This window comes from Cyprinodon variegatus, unplaced genomic scaffold (assembly GCF_000732505.1).
Source record: "Cyprinodon variegatus isolate N-32 unplaced genomic scaffold, C_variegatus-1.0 Scaffold18, whole genome shotgun sequence".
NCBI classification, from domain to species: domain Eukaryota; kingdom Metazoa; phylum Chordata; class Actinopteri; order Cyprinodontiformes; family Cyprinodontidae; genus Cyprinodon; species Cyprinodon variegatus.
In genome coordinates, this window is record NW_015150471.1 from 658,418 (window position 1) to 668,616 (window position 10,199).

A 10,199-nucleotide genomic window follows, 5' to 3' on the forward strand; every position below is an offset into this window, starting at 1 on the left:
GCTCTCAGGGAAGAGCTAGGAAGCTAAACCTGAAGATCTAAGTCTGGATTGTGCCATTTGAAATATCAATGCAACGTTCATAAGCTGTATGTAACGCAATTTCGTTCTGTATGCACTCTGTGCATACAAAATGACAAATAAAGAAGTCTAAGAAGAAGTCTAAGATATATTTTTTGTCAGCTTTGAGGATAATGTGTTATGGTCTCTTTTTTTTTGAGTTTTCATGTTGATTCCTGTTTTTCTTTGTGTTCTAGTTTTATTGGTTTAATTCCTATTTTGTTGTGTTTTGGGATATATTTGACTTTTTACGCTTTTCTTTGTTTCCCGCTTGTCTTGGTTTCATTTTCTTTAGCTCTCTTCTTAGAATCCTCTGTTCTCACCTGCTCCCAATCAGCTCGTTATTCCTCCCTTTGTTCACTCAGCCATATACTCTGCCTGTGCAGTTCCTCAGTGCTGGTTCCTTGTCCTATCTTGTCTCTCCTCATCTTTTCCTGGCTCCTCGTGCTTGTTTTCCCCTGATGTCTCCATGGTTCTGGTTTGTGTTACATTTTGAGTTGAATTCCTGCCTTTGTTAACTGAGATCATTCATTAAAACTGCAAGAACTCACCTCTGCCTCTCAGCCTCTGCATTTGGGTCCTCAAACAACAACCTATGCTGACATTATGGCTCCTAAAGAAAACAAAAAATAAGTTGACTAATTCAGCAAATCCTATAAAACTTGTAAAAGGAGTTTTTTAAGATTCAACAATTGACCCGTTTAGAAGCATGCTTATATACTTTGTAGTATATGCACCAAATACCACATTAGTTGTATCATTGCAGTGAAGCATGGAGGTAAGAACCCTGTGGTTCTGGTTATAAAGACCAGAATGCTTTCATTAAGCCGACCTGCGTTTGATCTTCCTCTTGATAAAACTCCATAAACAGTCGAGTTCAGATCATGTCAGTTTGCTGCAGCATAGTGATACTAGGGTCATTACAGCATGTGTTTGTGCTTTTGGCAGTGTAGGCTGTGACCTCGGGTACAAGGCTGGGAAAACCTATAATACACCAGTGCTTTCCAAATATTTTGCTACCAAGCCCCACCTCAATAAATGCAAGGTTTTTTCCCAAGTTAGGGCCACACAATTCTTGACTATAAAAAATAAAGCTAAAATTCTCATTTATTGACACTTTTTAATGTATAAGGTGTAATTTTAAACTTTAAAAGATTCTGGAAAGGTTTGAAAAGGCCAGCCTGAAGTTGGATTCAGAGAGGAACTGGAGATTTCTTAAAATCTTAGCATTAAAATCCAATATAGAGCCACAGAACAAAAAAAAATAAAGTAGCTTTTTAGCTCTTATGATGATGTGTATATCTTTCAATATTTAGCTGTGCTTTGAACATTTTTCAGTGTTTAGCAAGCGCACATCCATCTGGTTACCACAGTTGGACAAGTAACGTGGCTTAGATGGTTTTTTTAAATATAATTTTCAAAGATAATATAGCAGCCAAGAGCATCACCTTCATTTTAAGGTATCAGTGTAAGAAGGGTAGAACTTTTATATTATAACCCCTTAATCCCAATAAAATACATAGAGGTTTGTGAATAAACACAAACATATTTAATTCTAAATATTAAATTAATACTCTTAATAAGTAAAAATAAATAGCTAACATTTTAACTCAATAAATAATAGTTTAAGACGTGGTTATTAAGGACACTGATGATTAGTTTAAGCATATAAAAATGTATATTATTTGGAGCTGTTTGTCTATTCTCCAGCAGGGGGCAGTATTACACAAATTAGACAACATGACACCATTTCCACAGCACTCTAATGACACCTTCCTAATTTATGTAGAAATATATATCATAATTTTACAGGCTTTAAAAATATAGATTGTAAAGTTGAATTCTTGGCTTTATCTTTTATCTTTGAGTTTTAATTAAAATGTGTGAGTGGCACAGGTATCTAAACTAAATAATGTAGTTAATCTAAACCATCCTTGTTTAACCCAACATTTAGAATGGGTAGAGTGTGTCAGATACTTCATTGGTTAAGGGATAGATAAAGTGGACTGTAGCTATATAGCACCTTTTTTCAAGTCAGAGGACTACAAAGCACTTTACACTATGTTCAGTCATTCACCCATGCATTCACAAAGGAGCTAGGCTTCATGCCAGTGACTCTCCGCTTTCAGAGCAAAACATTTACCCGTTAATACAAAAATTTGTTTTTAAATGATGAGCTTATTTATCAAGGGACTAATAAAACCTTATAATGCAAAACAAAAAAAAATGCAATCGAGAGCTGACAATAACTCATGCAGAGTCTTATTTTGTTTCCTCCTGCATGAGTCCTTAATACACTCTTGGAGTAATTTTTGTTGCCTGGCCAGATTGATGTCAATTGCTTTGTTTTTTTAACTTTCAAACATTATCTATTTTCAATGGATTCTATTCAGTATTTCTATAAATTTGTGTAATGTTAACATGGCTAACTTGAAGGCATCGCTTTCCAGATGTGGTTAATGACGACACACTAATGATTAAATGGAGGCCTTAGTTAGTTTGGATATTTTCTTTTCTCTTTTAAGGTATAGAGGACAATCTTTCTTTTACGGGTGGATCATCTAAATAAGTGGTCCTCCTAATTGTCAATCATTATGGTGATATTTTTACGTAAGGCCGTCCTACATGCTCGCCCCGTTAGTTATCTTTTTCTGTACAAGCGCATTTCACGCATATATCTGTGGTGAGCTACGGTTTCAGACAGTCATTGAAGCTCACCTTTCTCACCGCGGTTCTTTGAAAATGGCCGAGGGTCGTAAGAGGAAAAGTGTTAAAGAAGTGTATGAGAAGAAAAGAAAGGCCTTAGAAGAGACAGATATATCCCGGAACGATTTGCGCGGAGAGCTCTCATCGCGAAACATTACAGGATTTGGTGTCACAGCGGCCCGTGACTAACAGAGATGGCGCAGGTGGAGGCGGAGTTACGTCACCATTGAGCAAAAAGCAGTGATCATCTGTCCGAATGGTCAGTTAACTGAAATCGGTATATTGTCCATTATATAGTCCCCGCTGTATGTGGACACAGTAAGGTTGTATGAGCTATAAGAACAGCACATTTTAAACAGGGAATGCATGAGGAGAAATGTGCTTGTGCTCTTGCATGCATATTTTGTTATTCAAGTGGAGAAGGCGGGTCTTTAAAAAAATCCTCCACAATACCTTTAAGAAATGAACACAAGGAAACAACATTACACAACAGCTCTAGTTAACACTCTCTAAAACCAAAATAGTTTTTAGAAAATATTATCTGAAACAGTAAGAAATACCACTATCAAAAAGGTGTACATATTTATCATTCCTCTGTAATAAGCATACAATACAATTTATGTTAATGATTCTTGCACTGTTATCATCAACCTGACAGTTTAGGGAATATATTCAGTCATATTGCATTTATGAAAAAAAGTGGAGATGATAAGCTCACTGTTGGTCAACTTCTTAAAGTGCTACACAAAAAGACTTGATTTTTTTAAACTGTGTTTATGTGCCTATTAATATGCTCTTTTAGAAATGTTTAATTTTCCAACAAATTATTGTATCTGTTGAGTGTCCCATCATTTAATCTATTGCACATGACTCTGAGAGAGATTAAATTGTTATCCTCATGTACCATAATTACATTTGAACTAATAACGTCTGATTCTGTCTCACAAATTCTCGCCCCCTCAGATGATTGACATGTCACAGCATCAGTACAGTACTTGATGCTATACACAGGTGGAAAGAGTGCACAACAAAATGCTCAAATACAAGTATAGTTATCAGTGCAAATTTTAATTTATAAAAAAAATAAAGTTTACCAAAGAGAAAACTTAACTTTATGTAGACATGTTTTGAAAAAAAATTTTTTGGTCCAATTCTTGGAGAAAAATAGGATATTGGTCAATTTGCCACCAGTGCAGAGCTTGCTCAGAGGTGGTAGCAAGGAGATGTGAGAGTTTCAGCATGTGTATTGAGGATGTTAGTGGTAAAAACAAAGCAGTTCCTGCAACATAAATTCCCAGAGAAGTCTTGAACTCTACAGAACAACAAGGATCAGCGTCTGCTAAAGACTTTATCTCAGTTAAAGCATTTAATAAGTATAAAGTATTTGTACCTTTAAAGGACTGTGTCATTTCTCAGTAGAATAAAATACCCACTACCTGAATAAAGTGTCAACAACTATGAAGTGGAGCCGTACTGTATCATACCATCCCTTTTTATAAAAATGGGTTTTGCAAACAGGGGGCTGCTCAGTGGGTAGCACTGCTGCTTTGCAGCAAGAAGGTTCTGGGTTCGATTCCAGGTCCGGTGTCTTTCTGCATGGAATTTGCATGTTCTCCCTGAGCATGTGTGGGTTCTCACCGGGTACTTCGGCTTCCTCCCACAGTCCAAAAACATGACTGTTAGGTTAATTGGCTTCTCCTCTAAAGCCAATGTGAGTGTGTGTTTGTCCTGTTTGTCTCCGTGTTGCTGGAATGAAATAGTGTCCTGTCCATGTTGTACCCCACCTCTCACCCGCTGACAGCTGGTAAGCAAAAGAAAATGGATGGATGGATTTTGCAAACATTGTCAGTTCTAACAGTCAAAGTGTTTTAAAATTCAAAGCAGTGCTATGCAAAACCTCTTAGCATATACTCCCCCCTCTCACCAGCAAACGGGCACATCTTCTCATGAACAACACTTGAATAAAAGCTATTAAAAATTAATAGAGTAACTGAGAAGTCATATCACCAAGTTATGTTTTTTTCTATCTCCTAGTGGTGCGCCCCACTTTCTATATACTGCCCTGGGCAACTGCCATATCATATTATATCACTACTGATGAGTGGAAAGAGCTGTTGTGTGTGTGTGTGTGTGTGTGTGTGTGAGTGAGAGAGAGAGAGAGATGGAGAGAGATAGACAGAGAGAGAGAGAGAGAGTGTGTGGTAATATTTGAGCAGTTGGAGACTGCAGCAACAGCAGCAGCAGCAGCAGTTTCATGATTCACCGCAAAGAGGAAAAATCAGGATTCTGTTCTGTTTTGTTGGACCGAGTCAAGGACATTAAATGCAGGTGAGTGCGTCCTAATTGCGTCCACGAGTCCTCCAAAGTGTGGTGTGGTTGCGTCAGAGGTGCAGCTCTGCAGACTCGCTCAGGTGAAGGTGAATAACCCGCGCGCGCTGTGATTCTCCCTCTGTTGGTGCCGCAGTTCGGGTCTCACTGAGGCTGACACGCAGCTCTGGTTTGAAGTCTTATTTATGAAACCGGTTTTTAGTTGTTAACGGAAACTACTGCCGAGGCGATTCAAGGAAAATACCGGAAAACAGGTAAATTATAATTTACATCTGCTTTTAATCTCAGGTTTTAGGTTATTTTCAGCTGCAGAAACATTCAGAGCATATAATAAAATATGTTAATGCAGTCCTAAATTATAATATATTCATGTTGTGTTAATTTAGTGTATTTTGTTGTATTACAAGGAATAGAATAGCTAAATAATAACTTAATATAAACCAAAATAAATATATCTGTTATATTTATTTTGTTTAAAAAGAAATCAGGATTCAATCACACATAAGCATGGTGTTTCTAATATATGATTCATTTCTACTGAAAATAAAACCTTCTTTTTTTAATAAAGTTTAGACCCCAAAAAAACAGATATGCTTAACAACTGTTTAAACAGCCTGAAACATACAGTCCCATGGATTAGTGATTATACTCTGCACAGTTTGTCAAGTTAGGATCAACACCACTGTACTTTGTGATTGACCAATAGATACTGGATGATTAGGAAGTGCAACCATTTAAAAATCTCCCAGTAGGACAGCTAAGTTTCTTTCACTAATTTTGTCCTTATAGAATTCGGGTCAGAAAAAAAAGCTGCATCTACTGAGATCAGAGCAAATTTTATTTATTGAGTTTATGTTTGCAAATTGCTTTGAGAGTGAACTAACAGTGAGAGTAACCCTAAATACAATTGTATTAGGAAACTGGGGGGTTGCAGCTTAGTTATGAGGGGATATTTTACTGGAATGTGGACAGGAGAGCTGGTCAGAGCTCAAGTATGGGATAAATATTGGACATTTTTAGAAAGAAAACCAATTTGAAGCTAAAAAAGACCAAAACTGGACTAGAAGTTTACTCCAATGACCTTAAATATGGGTTTAGTTCAATATATCATTGTACTAGATTGGCCTGGTCAAAATCCAGATATACATGCAACTGAAAATCTATAAAAGACTTTAAAATGATCTGACTTAACTTAACCCAAAATGCAAAACATGTCGAGTAGAAATCTAAGCTCCTAAACATTGAAAGCTGGAAGAAGATACCCTAAATGATTTAATGGTGTAATTGCAGAAAAGAATGGTTCTCCAATACAGAGGGCTTAAATACAAAGTCCTACTTCATATTTCAGATTTTTTAAAAATATACTTTTTAAAAACTTAGTGTTTTCTTCTCTACTTCTTAGTTATGTAAATGTTTTTGTTGTTCTATCACATAAAAACCCCAAAAACAGAAGTCTGTGGTTGTAGCATGACAAAATGTAAGAAACTGATTCATTTAATGACGTATGGAGGGACTGTGTTCTGATGCAACATCAAGTATTTATTAACAATCATAGTATAAAATGATTGTAAAGTTAAACAAAAAACTCATTTTCATTAAAATAACATTTTGTTTTTGGTTACAGTTAATAATAAGTACTTAGAATACACCAAAACATGTAAAAACTCAAATTAAAGAGAATCCCTGATGTGTTTGATGCATTGATTGCCTAAATATCATTAATTAATGGCAAAAAAGTATTTATATAGGAAGTACTTCATGTTGGGCACAGAGAGGAATACAGAGTGAGTTTAAAATTTTTGTTGAAAAGTCTTTTTTTTTAACCTCTCAGTTTAATTAGTTAAACAAAGTGAAAAATAGAAGCAAGTCCTTTTGTTTCTACCTTAACTGGAGGACAATTACATTTAGCAACTTTATCAACCTTAAATTATGTTGCCATGATGACTTGATTGTTTTCTCAAAGCATCTGCCTAAAGCTGATCATCTCCACTCAATGCTATCAGTTACGTAGAATCAGTTAAACCTGCAAACTAAACACCAACCAAGTTTTGAGTACATGAGCATGCCTTTTTAGCTCCTTTTTAACAAACATTTTGAGTGACATCTTTTGAATCCTAACATAAACAAACTTGTTGATTTTAAGTTACTGAGATTCATCTGTCAAAAGCTAATGATATAATTAACAGAGCAAATCCACCTTTTTATTCTGAGATTGTGCGAGTAATCCCATTAGTGTGGTTTAACACACAAGAAGTTACATAACTGAATATAAGTACAAAGGTCTGCAGGTGAAAGAAAAGCCTTTTTTGTTAATCTCATATGGGAAAGTGAGATGTTTTTGCAGAAGTCTTACTCTGGATTTTGAAGAGAGATTTTACCAAACCATTTCTAACTCTTGAAACTCTAAAGGTGTTTTATTTTAGAGCATTTGCTGGAAATAAAACATCAGGGACCAACTATCAACGAAATTAGGTCAAAGTGTCCCAGCAGATCTGTTCAGCTCCGCAAATTGGCAAACAGGAAGAAACTGAGAAAAAGGTGTTGGGGCCATCTTCTGCTGCTTTTGTTTTGATTCCTCTTTTCTGCCGCCACGGGTGTCACATTGTTTGTGTGATTTCCAAGGCAGATGTGTTTACCTTTCTACTCATGGAATTATCGTGCAAAAAACACTGCTGTCAGGAGCTTTACCGAAGGAGCAAACAATGCCCATGCAGAAGTGTTGAGATATTGGCGTGTTTGTTGTGTGCTGAAGCAGCTGATGGTAAAACCACAGGAAAATAGCCACTCGTCATTGTTAGGTTACCACAGTTTACCCAGACTGTGTTAAAGGTTTAGCTGGGTCACAATGTTCTGCTGGTCTCCCTTTACATGCAGTTATGAAGGAATTATTTGTCTTATTGTTCAGAAGTATGGGGAAATGCAAATAAAACAATTATTGATAAGTTAGTTAAGTTGCAAAAAAAGCTATAAGGCTTATTAATAAGGTGGGATACCGTGAACCAACTGATAAACTCTTCATTCAAAGCAAAACATTAAAATTCAAAGACATTGTTTATATAAAAATACTGGAAATAATGCATAAAGCCGTGAACAAAAGTCTTCCTTCTGGTATTCAGAAATTATTTAAGTTAAGAGAGAATAAATGTAATTTGTGAGGTTTGTTTATATTTGAATGTGTAAAAGAGAACAGCCAGATAGCCAGAATGTGGAATGAATTGAATGATGATTTAAAGTTATGTCCTTTTTTATGGTGAATTTTAAAAGGGCTTTAAAATTTAAAATGATAAAATCCTATGTTATGTAGATTTGAATATTTATATACGCAGTAAAGAACCTGGTAGGTTGTAATTATAAAACAGGGTAGGCAATAATAAGCTTTGCTTCAGCCTATTCCTTTTTTTTTTGGTAAATTGTTGGTTTTGTTTTGATATTGTTATCTTGTTGTTTAATGTTGGATTATTTGCTAAAAAATAAAGTGAAAGTGAATATGATGCTTTATTAGTCAAAGTTTGTTCAGCAAAACATCAATAAAATATAAAAATGCCTCTAGAACAACAAGATTTCATATCTTACTGAATGTTTTCTGACCGTCATTATGGTCCAGAGTAATCAAATATTTTTTAATCATCCAGCCAAGGGTACAAAAAACTTTTAGAAGAAAATATTCCCCTAACAGTCCTTTATTGGTAATCCCTTCTGCTTTTGCTGTAGCAATACAAGCCTTTTCTGTTTGCAATCACACGTTAACAGAGTATATGTGATGGATATATTGCAAAATATTTAAATTGGCTAATAAATATTTTTCCTGATTTGACACACCAGCAATGGCACTGACACAGACAGGGAAATAAAGCTGTCCTCATACTGAGAGAAAAATCTCTTTCAGTATTACTGTGAAGGTTTCTCAAGGTTTCAACACACAGCTTATCCTAAACTGTATGCAAAATGTACTGTTAGTGTCCAGAATTCTGCACGGACAGCATTAAAAGTAACTTCAGGGAATCTTTAGAGAACTTTCCCTGGAGATTATCCAACATGCAGAAAATATGAAACCTTAAAGACAATGTTGAGCTAACAATCTCTTATCTGTAGCTTCCCTTTATGAAACCTTTGGGGAATGTTTCCTTAAGATAATCTTACATTTTCTGCAAATATAACTGTCAGTGTTATGACTGAATTTCATGGAAATCTTGCAGAGTATTTCTCAGACCATGTAAGCTATAGAGAACTTTCAGGTATTGTTCCCTAAAGCCTATAAAATATGTTTTCTTTTATATGCTGTGCAACCCTTAGGGATGTAGCGTGAAAGTTGCCATGTTGTTGTTCTGTTGCTGTTAAGGCTAACCTTTGGGGAGCCTTTAGGAAGCACTTCTAAAAGTTTTTCTTAAAAAAAATCAGGAAATATGTATGTTTGAGAACAAGTCAAGGTTCTACAGGCTGCAAAATATAAGAAATCTTCCCAGAAAATGGCTTTAACCTTTAGACAAAGCTTAGGGAAACTTTAGGAAATGTTTCCTGAAGATGTTTACACTTAGTAGAATCCATTAAATACACAGGTTAAGGACCAAGGTGAACAGAAGTTACCCTGGTTACATGTGATGGTTGCAATTCTTCTGCATAGAGACATTTTCTGTGAATTTGTCACAGCTCGCTATGCTTGGTTAAACCCATCACTTTCTCATCTGGCAACTGTCATTTCTCCGGTTAGTCTCAGAGCTTAGCATGCAGGCTGCTAAAAGGAAGGTCATCAGCCTCATTGTACTCCATGCTGGGAGAGATTAGCAGCAGCGGCGGCCGTGGTACACTGATCTGGGCGGTCGCCAGTGTCCCTCCCGACCGCGCAGAACAAGATTCACACGGTTGACCCTTTGATCAGAAATGGAGAAAAGCTGCCAGGAGGTGATTTTGGTGATGGCTTGGAGCCTAATCTTCAGATTAACTTTGCTGCTTCACCGCACACACAGCTAATTAAAAGATGAAGCTTTGCTTTTCAGCATCACGTTTCCCGCAGAGCATTATTCAATTATCCCCTTCTTTTAAATAATAAAAGCACCTTTGGTTAATTGGATGTAATCAGAGAGTAATGATGCATATCAGCAAAGGTCTAT

General features: G+C 36.0%; 1 protein-coding gene across 2 annotated transcripts in view; it reads left to right on the forward strand.

Moving 5' to 3' along the window:
* The first annotated feature begins 4,989 nt into the window (after window positions 1–4,989).
* Window positions 4,990–10,199, forward strand: part of sema4g (sema domain, immunoglobulin domain (Ig), transmembrane domain (TM) and short cytoplasmic domain, (semaphorin) 4G) — a 63,069-nt gene continuing 57,859 nt past the window's right edge. Inside the window, exon 1 of one of the 2 annotated variants that reach the window (XM_015387535.1) lies at window positions 4,990–5,091. The gene's annotated coding sequence lies outside the window, so the exon portion shown is untranslated. Of the gene's footprint in view, window positions 5,092–5,221; window positions 5,346–10,199 lie in introns of those variants that run through there. The other variant, XM_015387545.1, reaches the window with a different exon arrangement.